Raw genomic sequence first — 24,800 nt, 5'->3', positions numbered from 1 at the left:
AAGAGAATGTCTTATAACTGGAGCATTTTTGTAATAGAAAGCAAATTGCAAAAGTATTTTTTTTCTCAATGCACAACCTCTTTAAGGACTGGAAGTGACTGCTCACCTCACAAGCATCTTAACATTGTGCTGGCACCACTTATTTTAGTTTATGTGTAAACCAGCACTGAATGTCATATGTTGAAATAGTATAGTAAAATCTTTCCCATATTCACTCTTTGTATAATCTTGCTAGTGGCTCATTTATATTGTTTATGTGTTAGTATTGATTCTGTTCCCTTTTGTCAAATTAAATAGGCTTGGTAATAAAACACAATATATTATCCTGGAAAAAATATATATTCACCACTTAGTAAAACATCTCTCTATTTGGCAACTGCTGGAGATTGCTTTCATTTTGGACCAGCAGTACACCTGCAATGCAATAGATTTATTTATTTTTTATTAGCATAGTTTATAGAAGGCATATATATCATTTGCAATATGTCAGTCTTAAGATTTTCTGTTGTGTAGGTGAAATATTAGTGCAGGGACTCATCTAAATGGGGAAAAAATATAGAAATGTGATCAAAGAACTAGAAATGTATTAATAACATTATTATAAGACTACAATATGAATTTGTGTATATGTATATGTGCACACTGTGTGTATATTACCTATATACTGTGCTTCTGCATCTTACTGTATATTTGTATTACACATGATAGATCTCATTCTCAATACCATTCATTTAAACATATTTTATCGTGTCAGAAAAATATGTAAAAAATAATAATAATACAATTGCATTACATAAAGTACTGCTTAATAATGAATTAAACTTACTAAATCTAAGCAAAATATTTTCTTTAAACTCTCAACAATAATCCTGCCATTAATAGATTTTTTTCCATGTAATTAGTTTCCTTGTGATACTATACGAAACCAAGAAAACTAAAATGATATTTTCAATTTACAATGCGCTCATGAATAAATAAACTTACAGACTCTAAAATGTCTTCCGAATCATCAATAATATTTGGCAAGTGAGAAGATTGAAAGAACGAGCAGATCAGCAAAGTAATATCCTTTGTAATTGAAATATCTTGTTGAAGCTGGAAATTAATTTGAAGGAGTTCAAATACATTCTCACATGAGCTGGAATTCACATTCAGAAAAATCTAAACCATGAGAAATGAATAAAGGAAATGTTAGTAAATGTGTAACACACTCCAGTTTCCAATATGCATACGTATTGGTAAATAAAGGCATAATAGAATTGTTTTATTGTAAGTCCACATTCCCATCTGCACTGAGAACTCAGGCAGTCAGTCCCGGCAGATTAACAGATGGTAACTCTATCCGGATGCCATAGCCAGATACCACTGTACACCGTCAGATCACCATCCACGATATTGAGATCTGTTGAGGATCTGGATGCTTTTCGGTATATATGCTTGTATAGTAGCATGTACAGTTTATTTAACAAAATATCATTTACTTCCAATTGCTTCTATCGCACTAGAATATTCCATAGTGAAGTACAGTTTGTCATCACTAGCAGGGAACAAAATTATTATTTTTCTAACACAAACATACACATTAGGGTAAATTTTATATAAAACTAACATATGCATAATATACTAATAATTTTTTATCCATTTATCTTTTTTTTTACTACTTTTTTGCAGTGCATCTAGTCATAAGCTGTAGTCCAACATCAGTCCTCACTCACTCTTCTGAGATGTGTTATGCAGTAACTCACAAGGGAGCTTAATGTATTCCCTGTTCTTTATCCAAGCTAGTTCGCTTGTATTGTGCCACTCTTTCTGAGCACATAGGCAGCTGATACTACTGTGATACTACTGCTATTCAGAAAGTTTTGATGCTGCTTTAAATGCATATAAAGTGTAGTTGATTCTAGGAAATATAGTTTGCGGAGACGAGCATAAGCTAAGGTACTGCCCAGAAGTGTGCAGACATCTTTGACTGGGGAAAGGGGGTAGACAGGGATGGACTGAGAGCTTAAAGTGGACCTGGAAAAAAAACTAGAAGTGGCCCCATATTGTAGGGAGGGTCTAAATTAACAGAAGGTGGAGCAAAACAAGTGGGCAGGTTCAGCAATACCATAGAGCAAAATACCATCCCAGCAGAACCATATACCACAATGCAACATAATATATTGCTCCAAGAGCTGTTCCTACCCCTCCAACTGTCTCTGATTAAGATATGGAGCGGGGGGCTTAGGAGGTGATATGCGGGCCAAAGCAGTAGCGTTCAGCAGGGCATGTGTGGTCGATGGTCAGGTATATGAGTACCTGATTCTCACAGTGTTAATTACAACTGAGAGCTAATTATGTACCGGGTCATCGGCAGAGAGGAAGGCTTGGGTGGCCCTCTGGGCATCGGCCCACCGGGAAATTTCCCAATAAGGTCTATGGCCAATCTGCCCATTGGGGTACAGAACCACAGAGTTGGAAAATGTCAGACTTCAAGGAAAAAAAGATAAGCCAAAGAATTTGGAGACAATGTTTAACTTATTCAAGGGTTAACTCATTAACATAAAAAATAATATAAAGAATAGATGAGTTTGTGTCATTAGATTCCCTTGAAATACATGACATGTACAATAGATCACAAAGCTTTTGTGCATGCTCTCAAATGAAAACATGTTTATTTTAACCAACTTTTTATGTTCACAAAAAAGAACAACTAAAATGTGCTAAGTTGAAGAAAGTAACAATGCAGCCATATAAATGCTAAAGTTTAGCAAATTATTAGTATTATCCTAGCAATTTAAAAACACAAAAAAGAAAAAAATCTATTTCATGTAACAATGCAATCTCTAACCATTTGCAAAGGTCTTACCTCTGTTATTTTATTCACAGCTCTAATAATTCTAGTTTGATCCACAGTTGCATTTTTCAAAAATGGAGCTATTATTTGCAGATATTTTGTAGACTCTATAAAACATGGTTGAGAATAAAATGAATCCTTAAATTACAAAAAATAATTAAAAATGCAAGCATTCTGAAGTCTGTAATTATATTCTCAAGTCTGCAATTATTTTGCCTTGACAGGTATTGTGTATTTTTTTTAAGTCAATATTAGCAATTTTCTATCATTTGAAATGAACAAATTTTACATTTTGCCTTTGTTAATTGAAATATGCGTTCTTCCTTACTTTTTCTCTTGAAATATACTAAGATCAGGGGTGCAAGATAACCTGATTTGGAAAAAAAAAAAGTATTTGTGCATTTGCATTATAATACTAAATGTTTTTTTCTTCAAAGCTGGTTATTTTGCGTCACTTATCTCAGGATATCTCAAGCCAAGAGGAAAGGTAAATAAGGTCACATATGTAGAGGCATGTTATTCTGTCACTCTTGGGATGAAACATACTGTATTCACACTCTGAATTAAGTACAATTAAAATACTTGACCCCACAGCAATGGCATAATCTTCTATGGACATATATTCACTTATCTGGAAAAATACATCCACAGAACTCAAATTTAATCTATAAAATACAAATCAATAAAATGTTATTTTATGTATTGAATATAGTGTCGAGTGCTGGGGAGTGGGGACCCTGGGTAAGCCTCCGTGACGTCTGGAAAACAGGCACAGGTGAAATAGACCAAGGTACAACAGGACAAGTAATAAAAGCAAATGACAGAACCAGGAAAACAAAATGTACTGCAAGGATCAGCAGGTGTGAACCCACTGCATCACTGACTGGCAATACTGTGGAGGGGCGTAACTAAGCAACACCAGGTCTTCACTAGCATCTCTGGTGGTGAGGATAGACTTGAGCCAAGATAATTACTCCAGAGTGTAAACCGGAACAGGCAGGCACTGAGATACCTAAGAAGTAATTAACTAACAGGGATACACAGGTAACAAGGAACAACAGACGCTAAAACCTAGGACAGAACAGAACCAGAAGCAAATGCCTGCACCCCAAGCACAGTAGAAGCTAGGTGGCCCCAGGCAGAGCTGTATACGGATGGCGATTCCCCCTCTGGGGAAGCCAGGGACCCTCTTCTGAAGGCAGACAAGAAACAAGCAGATGCAGACATGGACAGAAACAGACATGGACAGAAACAGATGCAGATAAGCTCTGCTAAGCTAACGAACACAGGGCATAGCAACATCACAGAACAGGTACAGATCAGACAGTAAACATAAATGCAAAACTAGGCGATACCACACCGAAGTGTAACAATAAATGCAATTCCAGCAGTCCAATGCAGTTGTTGTGTTGCTTATTTCTTTATTCGTGGTAACAAAATTGTGGCATGTAGACAAATCCTTACACTTCAGCACCAGTTTACGCGTTTCAAACCATAGTCCTTAGTCATAACCAGTTAAAACTGGTGTTGGAGTGTAAAGATTTGTCTACATGCCACAATTTTTGTTACCATGAATAAAGAAATAAGCAACAGAACAACTACATTGGAGTGCTGGAACTGCATTTATTGTTTCGTTAACAAAGGACTTACCTTTTTGTTCCGTGCACAAGGGGCTGGTATAATCTACTAAAGGTGAGCTGAAATTTTACTATAGACGCTGAACACCACCCACAATTCAGAAGGAATTAACCCTATCAGGCCAGGACCAGAACACAAGCAGAAGCACCGGACGTTGCCCCTGGCAATCGGCATACATGGCACATCACTGCAAGAATGCCAGGGCATACAACAATCTGGCCACCGGAATAGAAACGCAGAACACAATCAGAGAGGGAAAACATACACAGGCGGTTCAACATGGTGTCAGGGATTGCTCTCTGAAGCAGGGCTGCGGTGACAAATTATGGTGCAGACTACAGGATAAAGTTCAAATCAGGTTCCACTTTATTGTGGCACAAACAGCAGAAATAAACAGCCTTTACACTTTTGGCAACAATACGTAAAACAAATCCTGCTCGTCTGAGCACTGACTAATACAGATAGCATCTGCCTCACCTATAAAACAGAGGTCACACCACACAGGGCATCAGGTTTTTCTTTAGACAGGATGGCAGCGAGCCTCCTGGACTGTTCTCCAGACATCACTTCCACCCAGACTGACAGCCTGGGACAGGTTTTTATTTCCCCTTAATGATCGAAGATGGCTACACCTGAAGATCCCGGCTAGGGAAAAACATGCCCTGGAATGGGGTGGACTGGGGAGGTCCCTCTACTAAGCCTACCTTTCTCAGGCCAATAAAATCCAGCCCATGAACTACTAAAGAAATAGCTTCAGCAGTTATATTTGCTGAAGCAAGCACCATTCTGGATCTTACTTACCTCACCCAGTTGAGGAACCTGGGTGAGATATACACCCCTTCCAGGACTTTACCATATACTTTCCTGTTCACATTACCACATATCCCCCCCCCCCCCCTTCTCCAGACCGGAGGTCTGGGCATTTTCAGCCAACAGTGTCTACTGGACAACGCATCTGCGTTTCCCTGCAATTTTCCCGGTCTATGCTAAACCTTGAAATTTAAATTTTGCAGGGAGAGAAACCACCTGGTCACTTTTGCATTTTTCTCTGTGTATTGTTTCATCCAGGTAAACGGAGCATGATCTGTCACCAACACAAATTTCCTACCAAGCAGATAATATTTAAGTGACTCCAGTGCCCATTTACCGTATTTTTCGCCCTATAAGATGCACCTGCCCATAAGACGCACCTGGTTTTAGAGGGTGAAAATAGGAAAAAATAAAACATTTGACAAAAGGTGTGTCAAAACTTTTAATAAAATAACAGACCAATATTTTAGCAATGTAACTTAAATGTCCAGGTACAGTTCTCCTCTATTCATCAGGGAACCCCCAAAACTCCTCATCACTACTGTCCAGGTTAATCACACTCTGTAGCTCAGTATCACTAGTATTGCTGCCTTTAGATTCGTCGTACAGTATATTGTCCTCAGTGCAATCCAAGGCATTGCTAATGCCACACTTTTTAAAGGATCTGACAACGATTTCATCGTTGACTGCCTGCTATGATGTTTTCACCCACTCACAGACTTGGGTGATGCCACCCACTTGTTCCATTCCTCCCTCATGAACACTTTAAATGGCTTATTAATGGAAACGTCCAGAGTTTGTACCTGGCTGGTAAGCCCCCAGGAATTACCGCTAGATGGGTGTTCACTTCCTTAACCACTACAAGACCGCCGTATGCAGGATTCCATCCTGGCGGCGGCCCTGTTATTCCGGGTGGACGCACCGGTGCGTCATCTCGCGAGACGCGAGATTTCGGGCAAAGCCTGCCAGCCAATTATCAGTTTTTATTTTTTGTCACAAGTTAGTGGAATATAAGACTTTGTAAGAAAAAAAAATAAAGAAAAAATCATAATTTTCCGCTAACTTGTGACAAAAAATTTAAAATTCTAGGAACTCATCATGCCCCTCACGGAATACCTTGGGGTGTCTTCTTTCCAAAATGGGGTCACTTGTGGGGTAGTTATACTGCCCTGGCATTTTAGGGGCCCAAATGTGTGTGAAGTAGTTTGAAATCAAAATCTGTAAAAAATGGCCTGTGAAATCCGAAAGGTGCTCTTTGGAATGTGGGCCCATTTGCCCACCTAGGCTGCAAAAAAGTGTCACACATCTGGTATCGCCGTACTCAGATGAAGTAGGGCAATATGTTTTGGGGTGTCTTTTTACATATACCCATGCTGGGTGAGAGAAATATCTTAGCAAAAAACTTTTCCCATTTTTTTATACAAAGTTGGCAAAGTTGCCCACCTAGGCTGCAAAAAGTGTCACACATGTGGTATTGCTGTACTCAGGAGAAGTCTTCTTTCCTAAATGGGGTCACATGTTGGGTAGTTATACTGCCCTGGCATTTTAGGGGCCCTAAAGCGTGTGAAGAAGTCTAGGGTCCAAATGTCAAAAAATGCCCTCCTAAAAGGAATGTAGGACCCTTTGCCCACCTAGGCTGCAAAAAAGTGTCACACATGTGGTATCACCGTACTCAGGAGAAGTTGGGGAATGTGTTTTGGGGTGTCATTTTACATATACCCATGCTGGGTGAGATAAATATCTCGGCAAAAAACAACTTTTCCCATTTTTTTATACAAAGTTGGCATTTGACCAAGATATTTATCTCACCCAGCATGGGTATATGTAAAATGACACCCCAAAACACATTCCCCAACTTCTCCTGAGTACAGCGATACCACATGTGTGACACTTTTTTGCAGCCTAGGTGGGCAAAGGGGCCCACATTCCAAACAGCACCTTTTGGATTTCACAGGCCATTTTTTACACATTTTGATTTCAAACTACTTTGCACGCATTTGGGCCCCTAAAATGCCAGGGCAGTATAACTACCCCACAAGTGACCCCATTTTGGAAAGAAGACACCCCAAGGTATTTCATGATGGGCATAGTGAGTTCATGGAAGTTTTTATTTTTTGTCACAAGTTAGTGGAATATGAGAATTTGTAAGGAAAAAAAATCATCATTTTCCGCTAACTTGTGACAAAAAATTAAAAGTTCTATGAACTCACTATGCCCATCAGCGAATACCTTAGGGTGTCTACTTTCCAAAATGGAGTCATTTGTGGGTTTTTTCTACTGTCTGGGCATTGTAGAACCTCAGGAAACATGACAGGTGCTCAGAAAGTCAGAGCTGCTTCAAAAAGCAGAAATTCACATTTTTGTACCATAGTTTGTAAACGCTATAACTTTTACCCAAACCATTTTTTTTTACCCAAACATTTTTTTTTTATCAAAGACATGTAGAACAATAAATTTAGTGAAAAATGTATATATGGATGTCGTTTTTTTGAAAACTTTTACAACTGAAAGTTAAAAATGTCATTTTTTTGCAAAGATTTTGTTAAATTTCGATTAATAACAAAAAAAGTAAAAATGTCACCAGCAATGAATTACCACCAAATGAAAGCTCTATTAGTGAGAAGAAAAGGAGGTAAAATTCATTTGGGTGGCAAGTTGCATGACCGAGCAATAAACGGTGAAAGTAGTGTAGTGCAGAATTGTAAAAAGTGGTCTGGTTATTAAGGGTGTTTAAGCTAGGGCGGCTGAGGTGGTTAAATCTTGTTTTTGTGGATTCGGTAATATGTGCCCTAAACTGGTCAAGCACTAGTAGGGCACATTTCCTCAGAAGTCCTCCAGTGCGTTTGGACCACACCTTTTCGATCCATACTTTCATGCCATTTTTGTCCATCCACCCTTTGTCATGAACATGGACAATCACTCCTTGTGGGATCACCTCTTTTGGCATGGTCTTCCTTTTAAAAATAAGCATTGGTGGCAGTTTGGTGCCCTCTGCGCAGCAGGACAAGACAACAGTTTAATGCGCTTTCTCGTGTCCAGAGGTCTTCACAGTTGCGGTTTTTGCGCCTCTCACATCGACGTTCCTATTCGATGGAACTTCAAAGGTTAACAGAACTTCATGCATGTTCCCAATCTGGCCTATTTCATAGCCATGTTTCTTTCTTGAATCCAGCACAAATTTATGCAAAGAAAGAATCTTGGACTCATTTTTTGGGCATTTTGCCGATCCAGTGAAGTCATCAATGCCTTTCTCTGCAGCAAGACGTTTGGCTTCATAGATCCGTTGTTACTGTGACATGTGATCCACTCTTTCATGTCCACGTCTAGCTGTGGCCACTTTGCAGCACACCCACGAAAAGTGTGTTTACTTTTCTCCTCTTTCTCCAACCAATCCTTTTGTTTCTTCCATGCACGAATAATCTTTTCAGTTGGAGGCGGCCCAAAATGTCACCAAGTGCATTTAACCCTCAATAGTGTGGTTGTTTTATGGCTATATCCTACATCAGGGTAAAGCTGTCACACCAAGTGCATTTAACCATCAATAGTGTGGTTATTTTTTGCCATATCCCAGTCTAATTCTGACTGTAAACGTATACCTGTCACCCAGCGCCTAAATAAAAGGCCTCAAATTTATATTCATCCAAATCTGTCATTATATCTGTAGCTGGTCAAGTTATTTAGTGGCCGTCAAAGCACAGTTTTTGTTCTAAGTTGAAATACAATTCCCAATTTTGCAATTTCCTAATTTAGTGGTTTCTGCTGTATCAGACCTACATTAAATCTATCCCTAAAAGAGTATATAAGATTCAAGGTGCACATAGGGTCATTCTCAATAACTTCACACACACGCTACTGTGCATATCCCAGTCTAATTCTGTCTGTAAACGTATACCTGTCACCCAGTGCCTAAATAATAGGCCTCAAATTTATAGTCAGCTAAATCTGTGGTTATTGCTGTAGCTGGTCAAGTTATTTAGTGTCCGTCAAAGCACAGTTTTTGTTCTGGGTTGAAATACAATTCCCAATTTTGCAATTTCCTAATTTAGTGGTTTCCGCTGTATCAGACCTACATTAAATCTATCCATAAAAGGGTATATAAGATTCAAGGTGCACATAGGGTCATTCTCAATAACTTCACACACACGCTACTGTGCATATCCCAGTCTAATTCTGTCTGTAAACATATACCTGTCACCCAGCGCCTAAAAAATAGGCCTCAAATTTATAGTCAGATAAATCTGTGGTTATTGTTGTAGCTGGTCAAGTTATTTAGTGTCCATCAAAGCACAGTTTTTGTTCTGGGTTGAAATACAATTCCCAATTTAGCAATTCTCTAAATTAGTGGTTTCTGCTGTATCAGGCCTACTTTAAATTTATCCCTAAAAGGGTATATTAGATTCAAAGTGCAGATAGGGTCATTCTAAATAACTTCACACACACAATACCTGTCACCCAGCGCCTAAATAATAGGCCTCAAATTTATAGTCAGCTAAATCTGTGGTTACTGCTGTGCCTGTATTAGTGTAATACGGTACCTAAATAGATAGCCAGATAGTGTTAGGTGTCTTTAAAAAAAAGCCTGAATTTGAATTCAATACATTGGGCCAAATAATATTTTTGTTTTTGTGATGAACGATAACAATGAGGAAAACATCTAGTAAAGGACGCGGACATGGTCGTGGTGGTGTTAGTGGACCCTCTGGTGCTGGGAGAGGGCGTGGCCGTTCTGCCACAGCCACACGTCCTAGTGTACCAACTACCTCAGGTCCCAGTAGCCGCCATAATTTACAGTGATATTTGGTGGGGCCCAATGCCGTTCTAAGGATGGTAAGGCCTGAGCAGGTACAGGCATTAGTCAATTGGGTGGCCGACAGTGGATCCAGCACGTTCACATTATCTCCCACCCAGTCTTCTGCAGAAAGCACACAGATGGCACCTGAAAACCAAGCCCATCAGTCTGTCACATCACCCCCATGCATACCAGGGAAACTGTCTGAGCCTCAAGTTATGCAGCAGTCTCTTATGCTGTTTGAAGACTCCGCTGGCAGGGTTTCCCAAGGGCATCCACCTAGCCCTTCCCCAGCGGTGGAAGACATAGAATGCACTGACGCACAACCACTTATGTTTCCTGATGATGAGGACATGGGAATACCACCTCAGCATGTCTCTGATGATGACGAAACACAGGTGCCAACTGCTGCGTCTTTCTGCAGCGTGCAGACTGAACAGGAGGTCAGGGATCAAGACTGGGTGGAAGACGATGCAGGGGACGATGAGGTCCTAGACCCCACATGGAATGAAGGTCGTGCTACTTTCACAGTTCGGAGGAAGAGGCAGTGGTGAGACCGAGCCAACAGCGTAGCAAAAGAGGGAGCAGTGGGTAAAAGCAGAACACCCGCCGCCAAGAGACTCCGCCTGCTACTGACCGCCGCCATCTGGGACGAAGCACCCCAAAGGCAGCTTCAAGAAGTTCCCTGGCATGGCACTTCTTCGAACAATGTGCTGACGACAAGACCCGAGTGGTTTGCACGCTGTGCCATCAGAGCCTGAAGCGAGGCATTAACGTTCTGAACCTTAGCACAACCTCACTCAGGCTCCCCCTGCTACCTCTTCTGCTGCTGCCGCCTCGGCCTCTTCTGCTTCTGCCGCCTCGGCCTCTTCTGCTGCTGCCGCCTCGGCCTCTTCCTCCGCCTCTGGAGGAACATTGGCACCTGCCGCCCAGCAATCAGGGGATGTACCACCACCACCTCCGTCACTAAGCATCTCAACCATGTCACACGGCAGCGTTCAGCTCTCCATCTCACAAACATTTGAGAGAAAGCGTAAATTCCCACCTAGCCACCCTCGATCCCTGGCCCTGAATGCCAGCATTTCTAAACTACTGGCCTATGAAATGCTGTCATTTAGGCTGGTGGACACAGACAGCTTCAAACAGCTCATGTCGCTTGCTGTCCCACAGTATGTTGTTCCCAGCCGCCACTACTTCTCCAAGAGAGCCGTGCCTTCCCTGCACAACCAATTATCCGATAAAATCAAGTGTGCACTGCGCAATGCCATCTGTGGCAAGGTCCACCTAACCACAGATACGTGGACCAGTAAGCACGGCCAGGGACGCTATATCTCCCTAACTGCACACTGGGTAAATGTAGTGGCAGCTGGGCCCCAGGCAGAGAGCTGTTTGGCGCACGTCCTTCCGCCGCCAAGGATCGCAGGGCAACATTCTTTGCCTCCTGTTGCCACCTCCTCCTCTTCTTCCACCTGCTCATCCAGTCAGCCACACACCTTCACCACCAACTTCAGCACAGCCCGGGGTAAACATCAGCAGGCCATTCTGAAACTCATATGTTTGGGGGACAGGCCCCACACCGCACAGGAGTTGTGGCGGGGTATAGAACAACAGACCGAAGAGTGGTTGCTGCCGGTAAGCCTCAAGACCGGCCTGGTGGTGTGTGATAATGGGCGAAATCTTGTTGCAGCTCTGGGACTAGCCGGTTTGACGCACATCTCTTGCTTGGCGCATGTGCTGAATTTGGTGGTGCAGAAGTTCGTTCACAACTACCCCGACATGTCAGAGCTGCTGCATAAAGTGCGGGCTTCCGGCGTTCACATCCTGCCGCTGCTCGCCTGTCTGCGCTACAGCGTAACTTCGGCCTTCCCGCTCACCGCCTCATATGCGACATGCCCACCAGGTGGAACTCCACCTTGCACATGCTGGACAGACTGTGCGAGCAGCAGCAGGCCATAGTGGAGTTTCAGCTGCAGCACGCACGGGTCAGTCGCACTGCGGAACAGCACCACTTCACCATCAATGACTGGGCCTCCATGCGAGACCTGTGTGCCCTGTTGCGCTGTTTTGAGTACTCCACCAACATGGCCAGTGGCGATGACGCCGTTATCAGCGTTACAATACCACTTCTATGTCTCCTTGAGAAAACACTTAGGGCGATGATGGAAGAGGAGGTGGCCCAGGAGGAGGAGGAGGAAGAGGGGTCATTTTTAGCACTTTCAGGCCAGTCTCTTCGAAGTGACTCAGAGGGAGGTTTTTTGCAACAGCAGAGGCCAGGTACAAATGTGGCCAGCCAGGGCCCACTACTGGAGGACGAGGAGGACGAGGATGAGGAGGAGGTGGAGGAGGATGAGGATGAAGCATGGTCACAGAGGGGGGGCACCCAATGCAGCTCAGGCCCATCACTGGTGCGTGGCTGGGGGGAAACGCAGGACGATGACGATACGCCTCCCACAGAGGACAGCTTGTCCTTACCCCTGGGCAGCCTGGCACACATGAGCTACTACATGCTGCAGTGCCTGCGCAACGACAGCAGAGTTGCCCACATTTTAACGTGTGCGGACTACTGGGTTGCCACCCTGCTGGATCCACGGTACAAAGACAATGTGCCCACCTTACTTCCTGCACTGGAGCGTGATAGGAAGATGCGCGAGTACAAGCGCACGTTGGTAGACGCGCTATTGAGAGCATTCCCAAATGTCACAGGGGAACAAGTGGAAGCCCAAGGCCAAGGCAGAGGAGGAACAAGAGGTCGCCAAGGCAGCTGTGTCACGGCCAGCTCCTCTGAGGGCAGGGTTAGCATGGCAGAGATGTGGAAAACTTTTGTCAACACGCCACAGCTAACTGCACCACCACCTGATACGCAACGTGTTAGCAGGAGGCAACATTTCACTAACATGGTGGAACAGTACGTGTGCACACCCCTCCACGTACTGACTGATGGCTCGGCCCCATTTAACTTCTGGGTCTCTAAATTGTCCACGTGGCCAGAGCTAGCCTTTTATGCCTTGGAGGTGCTGGCCTGCCCGGCGGCCAGCGTTTTGTCTGAACGTGTATTCAGCACGGCAGGGGGTGTCATTACAGACAAACACAGCCGCCTGTCTACAGCCAATGTGGACAAGCTGACGTTCATAAAAATGAACCAGGCATGGATCCCACAGGACCTGTCCATCCCTTGTGCAGATTAGACATTAAATACCTCCCCTTAACCATATATTATTGTACTCCAGGGCACTTCCTCATTCAATCCTATTTTTATTTTCATTTTACCATTATATTGCGGGGCAACCCAAAGTTGAATGAACCTCTCCTCTGTCTGGGTGCTGGGGCCTAAATATATGACAATGGACTGTTCCAGTGTTGGGTGACGTGAAGCCTGATTCTCTGCTATGACATGAAGACTGATTCTCTGCTGACATGAAGACTGATTCTCTGTTACGGGACCTCTCTCCTCTGCCTGGGTGCCTGGGCCTAAATATCTGACAATGGACTGTTACAGTGGTGGGTGACGTGAAGCCTGATTCTCTGCTATGACATGAAGACTGATTCTCTGCTGACATGAAGCCAGATTCTCTGTTACGGGACCTCTATCCTCTGCCTGGATGCCGGGGCCAAAATATCTGACAATGGACTGTTCCAGTGTTGGGTGACGTGAAGCATGATTCTCTGCTATGACATGAAGACTGATTCTCTGCTGACATGAAGCCAGAATTTCTGTTACGGGACCTCTCTCCTCTGCCTGGGTGCCGGGGCCTAAATATATGACAATGGATTGTTACAGTGGTGGGTGACGTGAAGCCTGATTCTCTGCTATGACATGCAGACGATTCTCTGCTGACATGAAGCCAGATTCTCTGTTATGGGACCTCTCTCTTCTGCCTGGGTGCCTGGGCCTAAATATCTGATAATGGACTGTTCCAGTGTTGGGTGACGTGAAGCATGATTCTCTGCTATGACATGAAGACTGATTCTCTGCTGACATGAAGCCAGATTCTCTGTTACGGGACCTCTCTCCTCTGCCTGGGTGCCTGGGCCTAATTATCTGACAATGGACTGTTCCAGTGTTGGGTGACGTGAAGCATGATTCTCTGCTATGACATGAAGACTGATTCTCTGCTGACATGAAGCCAGATTCTCTGTTACGGGACCTCTCTCCTCTGCCTGGGTCCCTGGGCCTAAATATCTGACAATGGACTGTTCCAGTGTTGGGTGACGTAAAAAACTATTCTCTACTATAACATGCAGACTGATTCTCTGCTGACATGAAGCCAGATTCTCTGTTACTGGACCTCTCTCCTCTGCCTGGGTGCCTGGGCCTAAATATCTGACAATGGACTGTTCCAGTGTTGGGTGCCGTGAAGCATGATTCTCTGCTATGACATGAAGACTGATTCTCTGCTGACATGAAGCCAGATTCTCTGTTACGGGACCTCGCTCCTCTGCCTGGGTGCCTGGGCCTAAATATATGACAATGCACTGTTCCAGTGTTGGGTGACGTGAAGCATGTGTCACTACCAGAGCTTTGAGACGTTCTCACAGCTCTGTTTCTCCACCCCTGTGATGATGTCACTACTAGAGCTTGGAGGAGTTCCCTCTGCCCTGTTTCTCTGCCCCTGTGATGAGTTCTTTACTTTCGGTTTCCTTCCTCCCAGCTGTCCCTCCTGTGTTTGATTTCGTTGCCTTTAAATCACCCCTCCTCCTCTGTAGATGTGCGGATTATACTTTTCATTTGAGCTGTATCTCTCGCTTGAGTATCTTTACCTGTGTGATATCTTTTCACTGGATCTGTGTTCTGCTGAAGCAAGTACTTCGGATATTGTCTGCTGACTTTGGATCTGTTTTCACGGCAGCTGCACTTCCTTCAGTTAAGTGTACATTCATTGTGTCTAGTGTAGGGAGCCGGTGGTCGTGTCCCCTCACTATTGTAGGGTGTTCAGGTGTTATATAGTCGAGGTACGAGGATATGCGATCATCCATTATTGGGGTGTTCGCATAGGCTGAGCAGCTTAGAGAGAGCTTTTAGGGTCTGACAGGGGTCACCCTTTATCCTCCCTAGTTTGGGTCCGGTCAGTTGCTTTTCACTGTGTAGGCTCTTGTTGCTCACTTACAGCCGTGACAGCATGATTCTCTGCTATGACATGAAGACTGATTCTCTGCTGACATGAAGCCAGATTCTCTGTTACGGGACCTCTCTCCTCTGCCTCTGTGCCGGGGCCTTAATATATATGACAATGGACTGTTACAGTGGTGGGTGACGTGAAGCCTGATTCTCTGCTATAACATGCAGACTGATACTCTGCTGACATGAAGCCAGATTCTCTGTTACGGGACCTCTCTCCTCTGCCTGGGTGCCTGGGCCTAAATATCTGACAATGGACTGTTCCAGTGTTGGGTGACATAAAGCATGTTTCTCTGCTAGCCTATGACATGAAGACTGATTCTCTGCTGACATTAAGCCAGATTCTCTGTTACGGGACCTCTCTCCTATGCCTGGGTGCCGGGGCCTAAATATCTGACAATGGACTGTTCCAGTGTTGGGTGACGTGAAGCATGATTCTCTGCTAGCCTATGACATGAAGACTGATTCTCTGCTGACATGAAGCCAGATTCTCTGTTAAGGTACCTCTCTCCTCTGCCTGGGTGCCTGGGCCTAAATATCTGACAATGGACTGTTACAGTGGTGGGTGACGTGAAGCCAGATTCTCTGCTATGGGACCTCTTTCCAATTGATATTGGTTAATTTTTATTTATTTTATTTTTATTCATTTCCCTATCCACATGTGTTTGCAGGGGATTTACCTACATGTTGCTGCCTTTTGCAGCCCTCTAGCTCTTTCCTGGGCTGTTTTACAGCCTTTTTAGTGCCTAAAAGTTCGGGTTCCCATTGACTTCAATGGGGTTCGGGTTCGGGACGAAGTTCGGGTCGGGTTCGGATCCCGAACCCGAACATTTCCGGGAAGTTCGGCCGAACTTCTCGAACCCGAACATCCAGGTGTTCACTCAACTCTATTTAAAACCTAATAGGCTGAATATGGATTATAATGTGGGATTGTATTCATAGGGAAGTGGTTTTCCCTACAATGTTTCTGCATATGTACTTTGTCCGTGATCCTGTGTGTAGATAGTGGACTATGAACACAAACAAGCTTTACTAAGGACTTATGGTTTTCTTTTTATATTTCCACAGATGTGATGGATTCTGGGAAATAAGCAACAAGCGTGCCCTGCAGAGGAACACTGCATCCACATGCCAATGTCACTACATGTTATTAACACTATCAATGTTTTATTCTGTTCCAGGTTGTGTCAAATATATATTTTTATTTTACTTAATGTCAGGGTCATCAGGAGATCCCTGAAAGGGGTCATAGATAAGAGGTGTTTTGCGGGCTTTGTGGTGACATGTGTGGCGTGTCGCGTCATGTTTGTCGACACTTCATGCCCACTAGGGCAGAGAGTCCGTACCTTTGACGGTGTGCAGCCTCCCCATATATTTATCCTCTAAGATACCCTGCATATATGACTCTGGGCGAGCTGCCAGACTCCGTGATGGCGCTGCCCGCACTAAGTATGAAGGGGCATGCGCGCAACGGTTGTAGATTACTTACCCATTGTAGAATGGCCGCTTGAGTGGCTTATAGATAGACCACATGCTCCACAAACGGCGCTCCGTGACCTCACATTGCATGCTTTTGACACAACCTGGCGCCTGCGCAGTAGCATCTTCCAAACGCTGACTTTGGCAATAGCTTGCATGTGGGACTCAGGTATACCTGCAGGGTATGTTATTGTTTTTCAGATTTTCATGTATCGCATCACTCCTCCCACTGTTACATCATCTGATGATGCACACATGTATTCAATTTACAGCACTTTTTACTTTTTTTTTGTATTTTGCAAGATCGTAACTATGTATGCGCTTTATTTCTATATGGGTAGGTCCCCACATGGACCATATGCACTTTATATGGACACTGGATATATTTTATGCAGATTTTTAATCTTTTTTATGCACAACATGATGATTGATGTAATTGTTTTATTGATAATTGTACGTAGGGGTTGAGCTATATATACCCCATGTTGCACTTGTGTTCACTGCTTGAAAAAGGCTCTTTGTATGAGCTGAAACGTTGCCTACACCACATGGGTGAATAAACCACAAATTTCTATCTGGAGTGCTGTCCAGTTTCCTGTTTATAATATTGGGTAAGCAGCTATACCCTTGGACCTAGCACCCTCCATCTTCATTCATCCGCATTGTGTTTCATTGTGTGTGTGTGTATATATATATATATATATATATATAAAATCACTAACACAATGCTTTGTAGTACATAGCTAAATTCACCACCAGGCCTGATAAGGCCTAACAGGTAGATGCCACTGGAACATCAGGGGGTCTTTTTTAGAATCCATGTTGTCATGTAAAGCTACCAGCACCTCACAATCGTGTCCCAGGCACCAATGGGCCGAGAGAGGGAGCTCCCTCCCTTAGATTCTGTGGTCACTGTTGACTATGGCATTAACCCATTATGGATCGGGCTCATTTTCACCTTAAGGACCAGGCCATTTTTTGCAAATCATTGGACCATGTGATAAGCCCATGTGACATCACCACAGGTCCTTTGACAGATCCTGAAGATAAAACAGGAGACCGGCAGCAATCAATTGGAGGAGGTGAGTTAATTTTAATTTTAATTTTTTTGAACCCTCAATTCACCTTCTACTAAGTATTCTGTATTTAAGAATGCTATTATTTTCCATTATAACCATGTTATAAGGTAAAATAATACAATTTACAGAATACTGAACCCAAACCTGAACTTCTATGAAGAAGTCCAGGTTCGGGTCTGGGTACCAAACATGCCGATTTTTCTCCCGCACATGCAAAACGCTTTGCACTCGCGGGGAAAAATTGTGCATGTTCCCGCAACGCACCCGCATCTTTTCTCGCAACGCAACCCAGCGGGGTTGTGGGGGCGGGGGGCAAGCTGCAGCACCCCTGGGGGGTCTAGGGTCACACAGCTGAGTGTTGTGGACCCCAGACACCCGATCCAGGTTCTACAACACAATAAAATAACTTTTTTTCCCTAACGCTCCCTCACTATCCCTGCCTAATCTACCTCTCCCTACCTCACCCAAATACGCTGATTTGTGCCTTAAACAGTAGCCGAGCTCCTCTCTCTCTCTGCTCCACAGACGTGTATGAGCGGGGATAGGAGCTCCGGCAATTCAAATTTGCCGCTGTGCCCACCCACCTGCCCAGCCAGCCAATCAGAAGCGATCCTGAGAGGTGACGTGACTGCCACCTCTCAGGATCGCAGGATGGTGATTGGTGTTGTATTATCACACCAGCGATCACCGTCCTATTCCGGGTTATCGGGTCACAAGAGACCCGAATAACCCAGAAACGCAGCAAACCGCAGGTCTGAATTGACCTGCAGTTTGCTGCGATCGCCGACACGGAGGGATCACAGGACCCCCCCTGGGCATTGTACCAAGGTGCCTGCTCAATCATTTGAGCAGGCACCTTGTTCTGATCACCGCCCGCCGTGGCGGTGATCGGAACTACACAGAGCGTACCTGTGCTGAGGGGATGGGTGAAGCTTATAGGCCCATGCTTACAACTGTATGTACTATTAAAATTGTCTGAAATGTTATGTATTGTCTGAAATATTTTTCAACAAAAACAGGCCACCATTATGCACTTAAAGTACTAAATTGAGACACATACGAATAATATACCTATCAACAGAAACGTGATGACAATTTCAAGATTGAAACTTATTTCATATACTTAAAAATAAGCAAAATAGCAAAAATGTAATAAAAAAATATATCCAACATATTTGAGATTAGCTACATTTACTTCTAAATTTTTCAGATAAGGGTGTTAGGGATTCTCTTATAGTTTTCCGTTATAACATGGTTATAACGGAAAATAACGGAATACCCAGACAGAATGCAAAACGGAAGCCTTTGGGAAAGCATAACGCATCCGTCTGGGTCCCGTTAGGCTAGATGGAAAACAAACAGGACTTTGTTTTCCGTCTTGCATAACGGGGCCCAGACGGATCCGTTTTGATTCCTATAGACTTCTATTAGGACGGAGAGCAAACGGAATGCCCTTTAAAGGCTTCCATTTTGCATTCCGTCATAATACAAGACTATGTGCAGAAGAACGGATCCGTCCTTCCGTCTTATGCATTCCGTTATTTTCTGTTATAATCATGTTATAACGGAAAGCCATAACGGAATCCCTAACGCTAGTGTAACCCACCCTGAAAGAGGTTTTCCAAGATTCGGCCAGTGTTTGGCTGCAGTAGTTATGTTTTGTTGACAGAAGTCGCTCTACGTTTTTTCCGGAAGAATAAAAATACTCTTTTTGCCATTTTTGAGGTGTATTTTTAGTGCTGGAGGAGTACAAAAGTTGCAGTAGTTCAAATACATAATACGTATGTCCAAATAATGTTAAGAACTTGTTGACATCTGTGTTGGAGGCTTCATTTGGGCCTCAGTTGCCAATTCTGTCAAGAAGACTGGACAAAAAAGCCTTGCATGCAGGACTTTTTTGTCTGGTAAAGACAGTATCCTGAATGGAAAGTGAACAGACTCCATCATAGTCAATGGAGTCTGTTCATCTCAGTTTTTTTTATTGTTGTTCTGCTCATCTAACAGAGCAGAACAGCATAAATAGCCATGGTGTGAACATGGCCTAAGAGGTGGGTATTTGTGCAGAGGAACCATTATTAGTCTAAATAACACTAAATAACAACTCTCCCCTCTGTACAGCCCCCTCGAACATACAGTCCCATGTAAGTAAACTCTCCCCTTCTGTCAGCTTTTCCAAATCATAGTCCCAAGTAAATAACATCACTGCCCTTCCTGCAGCCCCTCCAACATACAGTCCCATGTAAATAACATCACTCCCCACCCTCCAGTATAATAAGCCCCTGGGGGGTCTGGAGTGAATGCACCGCACTCTATTATAGCCAAGTGATAAAGTACAGTCCAATATAGGGGATCTTCCCTGTGCTTTATCACTTAGCTATAATATCCTGTTTTGCATTCACTATACACTGCACTACACTGCACCACATACATCACACCACAATCACACACTGGACCACATACATTGCACACACTGCACTACATACAACACACACTGCACCACATACACCACACACTTCACAGCATACATTACACATATCACACACTGCACCGCATACATCACACACTGCACTACACTGCACCACATACATCACATACATCACACACTCCACTACATACATCACACACTGCACCACACACATCACACCACAATCACACACTGCACCACATACATTGCACACACTGCACCACATACATTGCACACACTGCACTACATACATCACACACTTCACAGCATACATTACACATATCACACACTGCACGGCATACATCACACACTGCACTACATAAATCACAAACTGCACTACATACATGACACACTGCCCTACATACATCACACACTGCTCAATCACCTTCTACTGCATATCAAACTGGATGTCCGGGCTCGTCTGTAGTTATTCACCATTTCGGAATCCACTTCAGCTCCACTGCCCCCCTGTTCTCCAGTGACCTTGTGCAGAGCTCACAGCTCCCCCCTTCTCTCTTGATACAGCAACGGCCCAACCCCTTTCAAGTACAGCTATGATTCCCACCAGCTGCAGCACACAATTCAGTTCAAACTGACCAATAACAAAGCTTCTTGCTGTACACAACTTTGTTATTGGGTATTTCTTGCACCAGCAGCACCGCTGCGCTGCCTGTGCCATTCACAGCGCCACTGTGCTTATAAATAGCAGGGAAAATTTGAATGCGTATTGATATGCGTTACTTTTTTTAGGGTGTAAAATGGCTTGAAGAGAGGTCTGACGCTTGTAGAGGCGTTACTGCGATCTACGTTTCTCGACATGATGTCACTGCTGCAACCAACCAAAACAAGGCACTGGAGTGTGGTATTTACTTATTCTAACCTATTTCCCCACCTTAGGCAAATTTTGGCAAATCACAGAAATCCCCTTTAAAGCCGATCCCTTAAGCCATGGTTGCATTAAGTTATTTTTCCTTTTTCTTCTTAGGGCTCTTTCACATCTGCGTTCTTTTCTTCCGGCATAGAGTTCCGTCGTCGGGGCTCTATGCCGGAAGAATACTGATCAGGATTTTCCTAATGCATTCTGAATGGACAGTCCGTCCTTCAGGATGCATCAGGATGTCTTCCGTTCCGGAACGGAACGTTTTTTGGCCGCAGCAAATAGCGCAGCATGCTGCGCTTTTTGCTCCGGCCAAAAATCCGGAACACTTGCTGCAAGCCCGGATCCGTAATGAATGCCCATTGAAAGGCATTGATCCGGATCCGGCCTTAAGCTAAACGTCGTTTCGGCGCATTGCCGGATGAGACGTTTAGCTTTTATTCAATGGTTACCATGGCTGCCGGGACGCTAAAGTCCTCGCAGCCATGGTAAAGTGCAGTGGGGAGCGGGGAGCAGCATACTTACCGTCCGTGCGGCTCCCAGGGCGCTCCAGAGTGCCGTCAGGGCGCCCCAAGCGCATGGATGACGTGATCGCATGGATCACATGATCCATGCGCATGGGGCGCTCTGACGTCATTCTGGAGCGCCCCGGGAGCCGCACGGATGGTAAGTATGCTGCTCCCCCGCTCCCCGCTCCTACTATGGCAACCAGGACTTTAATAGCGTCCTGGGTGCCATAGTAACACTGAAAGCATTTTGAAGACGGATCCGTCTTCAAATGCTTTCAGTATACTTGCGTTTTTCCGGATCCGGCGTGTAATTCCAGCAAGTGGAGTACACGCCGGATCCGGACAACGCAAGTGTGAAAGAGGCCTAAAATGTCTTAACCTTTTTTGTGTCACACTCATTCACTTCTTGTTGCCATCAATAACTGTTTATGGTTTTGTCCAAACATTGACGTAAATTTGACAGACTTCTATGTCCTAAAGTTGACGCTTTGCTTATTCACTAAACACAATTCCCTGTTCACACATACTCTACCTTGAGAAAAAAACATTGAAACAGTTGGAAAGCTTCATTAAAATCTGTGATTCCTTTAATTGGATTAGTTGTAGTTGAGGAAGACATGTCTAAACCCTCCCTGGATGTAAACCTAATAAATAACAGAATACAATCAGCAGTGTTTGATGTTAATAAAGTACAATAATCACATGGCACATGATGGTCTCAGAGAGATGATAAAACAAGACAGCAAGCAGCGAAGCCATGTAAAAGTGTTCGTGTGTGCCAAGTGAGTGCCTGCCAAGAATAAGTATGTGCGTCTGCTAATGAAATGAAAATGAAAACACTGACCTGATGGAAAATTTATAGGACACATGAAGGGTATGAATCTAGGCATGCAATAATTAAAGCACATTTTATACTTTTTATATAAGAAATATATTATATTTTTATTTTGAACGTCTTTACCTTTGGGCAGTCTTTAAAAATGCATTTATAAAATGTATTATATCCACTGGAACATTATGTTTAGTATCACTTCCGTGTAGCCATGATGAAATAAGAAGATTCCATAAAAATGTCTGCTCTTGGGTTTTCTCAATCTCTTGTAGTATATTTTCTATAATATAAAATGTTTCCTAAATGCAATACAAACATAACAGTATTGACTTTTTGTCATTTATTCCTTTACAAAATTCATTTAACCCGCAAAGCAATTCCATCTAGGTGACCCAAAGCTGCAAATACTTTTGGCATTTTATTTTAAATTTTTAGAACAATCTGATTAAAAATGCATCTGTCGATATAGTGTCAACTCAGCTTTATTTGAACCATGTAAATTCCCATTTACCTGGAAGAACTACATGCAGGAGGCTGTGTGTTCTGCTAGACTACTTTACAAGGTATGTATTGCATCCTGCTGTATGAAAAGCTTCTAGGGCAGAAAAGTTCCATAGATGCATCATCTCACAGAGCTCTGCAATCGTCTTATTGAAATTAAGTACTTATCATCTTATTGAAGTACAGTAAGCACCAGAGAGGTAGACCACACCACTGCCATGGGCCCCATCGTGAGATTCCGTATTTTCCGGAAGTAACCAGCAGGGGGATCTCAATGCATGAAGATTTTTCAATTCCCCAATACTTTCTGCACCAATCCCTCACAGTCTTCAAATTCTGTTCTTGCAGTTATTCAGCATGAATCTTCATGGTTTATATTTAGAGGATGAAATGTCTTGTGATAATAAACACTGCTGCATGGTTCGTGACAAGACACAACTCTGCTAACTTCATGGGAACTTTAATAAGTTGAACTCATCTATGTCCATTACAAAACCAGAACAGATTATCATCCACTTGAAGTACACAGACAGAGGATTTGGAATATAAACTATATTGGAAAATTGAAAACCTTTATTTTAGTATAAAATGAATAAGTATTTCCTGAAACTATAACACCCCTTTAATTAAGGAAATATAATCTTAGATAAATGTTTGAAGCAGATCTACTATCATATTATGTTACCCTCTTTAAGACCAGCATATTATAGGGACAATTTTGCTCTACTACTAGCCCAAACAGCACAAAAATAATTGTCCATTTGATGAACTGAGCTATGAAGTTTTCTGTATCACAGATAGGCGCGTTCCCCTAGCTTCCCCCTGCACCTCTTAGTAATTGATGGCTGTAAGCTACACAGCAGTGCATTAGTCACTGGTGAGGGAAAGAGGAGCATGCCCCCTACGAATACAGAGGACTCATAACTATAAGCCCACTATATTCTCAATATACTGTTGTCACGGCTGTTTAAGGGTAACCAGAGCATACACAGTAAGAAGAGCTACTGACCGGACCCCAAACTAGGGAAGAGAAAGGGTGACCCCTGTCAGACCCTCAACACTCTCCCTATGCTGCTAAAGCACATGCCCGGATCCAAATGGTGGAACGAGGCATGCCCGCGTACCTTAGACTGATGAGCCCTGTAACCCCTACAATAGTGGAAGGGGCACGGCCACCGATGCCCTGCTCAGAATATGGAGGGAACCGGGGCCACCTCAGATCCAGTCAGGAAATCACCAGGAAATCACCACAACAAAGTCTGCACACTTAGCTGATGAAGCTGCAACCGCAGAGAAGACGGATCCAAGGGCCGCTGGCAATATCCGGAGTGCTTGCAGCAGCAGAACACAGGTCCAGGGAACTAGTAGCTAAAGAAGTGAAGATACTCAAGGCAGAGCTACAACTGAAAAGAGAAATATAATCCACGCCCTGCAATAGGAGGAGGGGTGATTTAAAGGCAGGGAAATCAGGAGAGACAGCAGGGAGTAAAGACCTCACAACAGGGGCGGAGAAACAGAACAGTGAGAACACCTCCAAACTCTAAGTGACATCATCACAGGGGTGGAGCTACAGAGCTGTGAGAACGTCTCAAAGCTCTGGTAGTGACAACTGTATGCCATGAAGTGATTTACACAATGGGGGTCATTCATTATGCTGAACTACATCTACACTGAAAAAATATATAAACGCAACCCTTTCGGTTTTGCTCCCATTTTGCATGAGCTGAACTCAAAGATCTGAAACATTTTCTACATACACAAAAGACCCATTACTCTCAAATATTGTTCACAAATCTGTCTAAATCTGTGTTAGTGAGCACTTCTCCTTTGCCACAATAATCCATCCCACCTCACAGGTGTGGCATATCAA

The 24,800-nt window shown here is 43.6% G+C and overlaps 1 long non-coding RNA gene across 1 annotated transcript; it reads right to left on the bottom strand.

Annotated features, from left to right (window-relative positions):
* Nucleotides 1-1,038: 1,038 nt before the first annotated feature.
* LOC122939527 lies at nucleotides 1,039-20,705 on the bottom strand. Its single transcript, XR_006390114.1, has 3 exons — nucleotides 20,597-20,705; nucleotides 2,849-2,943; nucleotides 1,039-1,161 (listed from the first exon to the last, which is right to left on the bottom strand). It is a non-coding gene; the product is annotated as an uncharacterized LOC122939527 (long non-coding RNA).
* Between the last annotated feature and the right edge of the window lie 4,095 nt (nucleotides 20,706-24,800).

The sequence above is a fragment of the Bufo gargarizans genome, chromosome 5, assembly GCF_014858855.1.
Source record: "Bufo gargarizans isolate SCDJY-AF-19 chromosome 5, ASM1485885v1, whole genome shotgun sequence".
NCBI classification, from domain to species: domain Eukaryota; kingdom Metazoa; phylum Chordata; class Amphibia; order Anura; family Bufonidae; genus Bufo; species Bufo gargarizans.
The sequence above is the reverse complement of the archived record's forward strand: the minus strand, read 5'-3'. Positions and strand labels throughout refer to the sequence as shown.